The sequence below is a fragment of the Oncorhynchus keta genome, unplaced genomic scaffold (assembly GCF_023373465.1).
Source record: "Oncorhynchus keta strain PuntledgeMale-10-30-2019 unplaced genomic scaffold, Oket_V2 Un_contig_208_pilon_pilon, whole genome shotgun sequence".
NCBI lineage: Eukaryota > Metazoa > Chordata > Actinopteri > Salmoniformes > Salmonidae > Oncorhynchus > Oncorhynchus keta.
In genome coordinates, this window is record NW_026282227.1 from 32,501 (window position 1) to 38,347 (window position 5,847).

Genomic DNA, 5,847 nt, shown 5'->3' on the forward strand with positions numbered 1-5,847 from the left:
TAGGTGCTCTAGTCTGACATCAGTCTCCTGTCTACAAGACTGCTCTAGTCTGGACACCAGTCTCCTCTCTACATGACTGCTCTAGTCTGGACACTGGTCTCCTCTCTACTAGACTGCTCTAGTCTGGACACCAGTCTCCTCTCTACTAGACTGCTCTAGTCTGGACCCCAGTCCCCTCTCTACTAGACTGCTCTAGTCTGGACACTGGTCTCCTCTCTACTAGACTGCTCTAGTCTGGACACTGGTCTCCTCTCTACAAGACTGCTCTAGTCTGGACACTGGTCTCCTCTCTACTAGACTGCTCTAGTCTGGACCCCAGTCTCCTCTCTACTAGACTGCTCTAGTCTGCACACTGGTCTCCTCTCTACTAGACTGCTCTAGTCTGGACCCCAGTCTCCTCTCTACTAGACTGCTCTAGTCTGGACACTGGTCTCCTCTCTACTAGACTGCTCTAGTCTGGACACTGGTCTCTCTCTACTAGACTGCTCTAGTCTGGACACCGGTCTCCTCTCTACTAGACTGCTCTAGTCTGGACACTGGTCTCTCTCTACTAGACTGAGTCTGGACCCCAGTCTCCTCTCTACTAGACTGCTCTAGTCTGCACACTGGTCTCCTCTCTACTAGACTGCTCTAGTCTGGACTCCAGTCTCCTCTCTACTAGACTGCTCTAGTCTGGACACTGGTCTCCTCTCTACTAGACTGCTCTAGTCTGGACACTGGTCTCCTCTCGACTAGACTGCTCTAGTCTGGACCCCAGTCTCCTCTCTACTAGACTGCTCTAGTCTGCACACTGGTCTCCCTCTACTAGACTGCTCTAGTCTGGACACCAGTCTCCTCTCTACTAGACTGCTCTAGTCTGGACCCCAGTCTCCTCTCTACTAGACTGCTCTAGTCTGGACACTGGTCTCCTCTCTACTAGACTGCTCTTGTCTGGACACCGGTCTCCTCTCTACTAGACTGCTCTAGTCTGGACCCCAGTCTCCTCTCTACTAGACTGCTCTAGTCTGGACCCCAGTCTCCTCTCTACTAGAATGAGTCTGGACACTGGTCTCCTCTACTAGACTGCTCTAGTCTGGACCCCAGTCTCCTCTCTACTAGACTGCTCTAGTCTGGACACTGGTCTCCTCTCTACTACACTGCTCTAGTCTGGACACCGGTCTCCTCTCTACTAGACTGCTCTAGTCTGGACACTGGTCTCCTCTCTACTAGACTGCTCTAGTCTGGACCCCAGTCTCCTCTCTACTAGACTGCTCTAGTCTGCACACTGGTCTCCTCTCTACTAGACTGCTCTAGTCTGGACCCCAGTCTCCTCTCTACAAGATTGCTCTAGTCTGGACACCGGTCTCCTCTCTACTAGACTGCTCTAGTCTGGACACCAGTCTCCTCTCTACTAGACTGCTCTAGTCTGGACCCCTGTCTCCTCTCTACTAGACTGCTCTAGTCTGGACACTGGTCTCCTCTCTACTAGACTGCTCTAGTCTGGACACCGTCTCCTCTCTACTAGACTGCTCTAGTCTGGACACTGGTCTCCTCTCTACTAGACTGCTCTAGTCTGGACCCCAGTCTCCTCTCTACTAGACTGCTCTAGTCTGGACCCCTGTCTCCTCTCTACTAGACTGCTCTAGTCTGGACACTGGTCTCCTCTCTACTAGACTGCTCTAGTCTGGACACCGGTCTCCTCTCTACTAGACTGCTCTAGTCTGGACACCAGTCTCCTCTCTACTAGACTGCTCTAGTCTGGACCCTGGTCTCCTCTCTACTAGACTGCTCTAGTCTGCACACTGGTCTCCTCTCTACTAGACTGCTCTAGTCTGGACCCCAGTCTCCTCTCTACTAGACTGCTCTAGTCTGGACACTGGTCTCCTCTCTACTAGACTGCTCTAGTCTGGACACTGGTCTCCTCTCTACTAGACTGCTCTAGTCCGGACACTGGTCTCCTCTCTACAAGACTGCTCTAGTCTGGACACTGGTCTCCTCTCTACTAGACTGCTCTCGTCTGGACCCCAGTCTCCTCTCTACTAGACTGCTCTAGTCTGGACCCCGGTCTCCTCTCTACTAGACTGCTCTAGTCTGGACACTGGTCTCCTCTCTACAAGACTGCTCTAGTCTGGACACTGGTCTCCTCTCTACTAGACTGCTCTAGTCTGGACACTGGTCTCCTCTCTACTAGACTGCTCTAGTCTGGACACCAGTCTCCAATCTACTAGACTGCTCTAGTCTGGACACCAGTCTCCTCTCTACTAGACTGCTCTAGTCTGGACCCCAGTCTCCTCTCTACTAGACTGCTCTAGTCTGGACCCCAGTCTCCTCTCTACTAGACTGCTCTAGTCTGGACACCAGTCTCCAATCTACTAGACTGCTCTAGTCTGACACCAGTCTCCTCTCTACTAGACTGCTCTAGTCTGGACACCGGTCTCCTCTATGATTTAGACATCAACTATTTGGCTATGTTAATTATTATGGATCAAATTAATCACAAAGTTAGTCCAAAAATATTACACAATAAGAGTCATTTAGAAACTAGAATCTAGTGTTCTGTCACTGCTGTAAACACTGGGTCATTAATATTGCCAGAGCGTAGTGGCTAAAATATGAATTGTATTGTGCGAGCTGTGATAAGACAATAAATCATTTCAATGCTAATGTCTTCCTGGTTCTCGGACGATGTAATCTACCAGCCCCTGCCACTTTAGCTGATGTAATTACAGGGATAGACAAGTAGCTCCAATCATTAAAACATTGCTGTTTATCTATCATTTCACTAGGGAGAATATAAATGGCTTCTCATTGTGAGAGGAGAGGAGAGGAGAGGAGAGGAGAGGAGAGGAGAGGAGAGGAGAGGAGAGGAGAGGAGAGGAGAGGAGAGGAGAGGAGAGGAGAGGAGAAACCTGGTGGCATTATACACATATCAACTGTTCAGCTATTTATAATGTTGTGGCTGGAAACTAACAGTTTGACTCATGGACACAAGTCTCCACACAATATCTAATGGATTCATGGCATTTCACTGAATCCTGGAACTAAATGTAATGAGCCAACTCTTCTCTCTATGTTATAGCCTGGTCCCAGATCTGTAGCTATGTGACATAGCCAACTCTTCTCTCTATGTCATAGCCTGGTCCCAGATCTATAGCTATGTGACATAGCCAACTCTTCTCTCTATGTTATAGCCTGGTCCCAGATCTGTAGCTATGTGACATAGCCAACTCTTCTCTCTATGTTATAGCCTGGTCCCAGATCTGTAGCTATGTGACATAGCCAACTAGCCTGGTCCCAGATCTCTCTATGTTATAGCCTGGTCCCAGATCTGTAGCTATGTAACTAGCCACTCAGGAACATTCGTCTTGGTAAGCAACTCCAGTGTATATTTGGCCTTGTGTTTTAGGTTATTGTCCTGCTGAAAGGTGAATTTATCTCCCAGTGTCTGGTGGAAAGCAGACTGAACCAGTTTTTCCTCTAGGATTTTGCCTGTGCTTAGCTCTATTCCATTCATTTTATCCCCCCAAAACTTGCTAGTCCTTGCCGATGACAAGCATACCCATAACATGATGCTGCCAACGCCATGTCTGAAAATATGAAGAGTGGTACTCAGTGATGTGTTGTGTTGGAATTTCCTCAACATAACACTGTATTCAAGACATAAAGTTAATTTCTTTGCCACATTTCTTTGCAGTTTTACTTAGTACCTTACTGCAAACAGGATGTTTTGGAATATTTTCAGTCTGTACAGGATTCCTTCTTTTTCAGGCTGTCATTTGGTTAATATTGTGGAGTAACTACAATGTTGTTGATCCACCTTCATTTTTCACAGCCATTAAACTCTGTAACTGTTTTAAAGTCGCCATTGGCCTCCTGGTGAATTCCCTTTGCAGTTTCCTTCCTCTCCGGGAACTGAGTTACATTTACATTTACATTTAAGTCATTTAGCAGACTCCAGAGCGTTAGGAAGAACGTCTGTATCTTTGTTGTGAGTGGGTGTATTGTTTTACCATCCAAAGTGTAATTAATAACTTCACCATACACAGAATAGTAAAGTGATGTGGTACTGTACGAAACATTTACAATTGAGATAACCATCAAATCGACAGGTTGTGTTAGCAGAACAATTGGATCTTCAAAGAGATAACTATGAGGGATACAGCCAGGAGATGAGATACCAATTGAAACAACTTTTAAATGTGAACATCATCATAGCCCCTATGCTATTCAGTTGCCTGAGGAAGCAATGCTATTTCCAGAGGCATATGTGGGCATTGCAAACGTGGACAAGACAAGTCTCCACAGTCGCAACATCCCACAGCATCGACCAAATTATAACAACATATGTGAACAAACAAATGTGTTATAAAATATCTAAATAAGGAACACCGGAACATTTTGTCCCAGCAATGTGGAAATGTGTCTTTGGCTAGTCTTTCCTGTTGGCTTCACAGCATGACTTAGTAATGAAGTCACGATTAGTAATAAAGTCGTTGTAGTAATAAAGTAATTCTGTACAGAGAGCTCCGTCACTTACCAAAGGAACAGAACAGATAGAAGCTGTGACTAAACTCCATGCCATCTGCTTCCAGTGTGAAGGAGCTAAATCACCTAGCATTAGAGATATTATCTTTTAATTACCGATCCAGGGCAAATGTGCCGTGTCAACCCCACTTAGACTCTCTCTCTCTCTCTCTCTCTCTCTCTCTCTCTCTCTCTCTCTCTCTCTCTCTCTCTCTCTCTCTCTCTCTCTCTCTCTCTCTCTCTCTCTCTCTCTCTCTCTCTCCCTCTCTCTCTCTCTCTCAAGGTCCTCTGAGGTTAGAGCAGGCATGTTTGAATTAGTCATGAACATAAGACCAGATCATAAGACCAGCTAACCTCTAATGTTGCCCACTTCTCAAACAAACAACCCTGATGTCAAATCATGCAATGTGAGGTAAAGTAGCTTTACTCAATAATACTGTCCTTTGTAGAAGTCAGGCCTGCAGTGTGTATGTGTGTGTGTGCCCATGCAGATGTATGTGTTTGACTGGTGTGTGTGTGTGTGTGTGTGTGTGTGTGTGTGTGTGTGTGTGTGTGTGTGTGTGTGTGTGTGTGTGTGTGTGTGTGTGTGTGTGTGTGTGTGTGTGTGTGTGTGCGTGCGCGTGCGCGTGTGCGTGTGCGTGTGCGTGTGTGCGTGTGTGTGTGTGTGTGGGTGGCTCACCTGTGCAGGAATAGTCATCGATCCGGATGTATCCAGTGTGGCAGATGCACATGAAGGATCCTGGAGTATTGACACACATGGTGTTCTCTCTGCAGTAGTGCTTTCCCTCAGCACACTCATCAATATCTGGAATACAGACCAACGGGTCAAACAGACTGTTACAGGAAGGTCAATGGACCAACTAAGACCCAGACCCTCCCCAGTCGATACAGTTAAGAACCAGTGTCCAGCACAAAGATGAAGCCTATACCTGGTCCTTCCTAGTCTATAGCATATACCATAGGATATAGCTCTATAGTGATGTACCCCCAATGTCTCTGTAACATCAACCACCAACTAGTCTAGAGTATTGAAAGTGATGTATTCCACCCACCAACTAGTCTCTGTAACATCAACCACCAACTAGTCTCTGTTATCAACCACCAACTAGTCTCTGTTTCATCACATCACCCACCAACTACATCACCAACTAGTCTCTGTTACATCACCCACCAACTAGTTCTGTTATGTTTCATCACCCAACTAGTCTCTGTTACATCACCCACCAACTAGTCTCTGTTAGATCAACCACCAACTAGTCTCTGTTTCATCACCCACCAACTAGTCTCTGTTAGATCAACCACCAACTAGTCTCTGTTTCATCACCCACCAACTAGTCTCTGTTA

At 46.6% G+C, this 5,847-nt stretch overlaps 1 long non-coding RNA gene across 1 annotated transcript in view; it reads right to left on the reverse strand.

The window, feature by feature from the left end:
• Positions 1–5,310, reverse strand: part of LOC127920853 (uncharacterized) — a 13,382-nt gene extending 8,072 nt beyond the window's left edge. The window contains exon 1 of the long non-coding RNA XR_008107706.1: positions 5,183–5,310. This is a non-coding gene — a long non-coding RNA (uncharacterized LOC127920853). The remainder of the gene's footprint in view (positions 1–5,182) is intronic.
• Between the last annotated feature and the right edge of the window lie 537 nt (positions 5,311–5,847).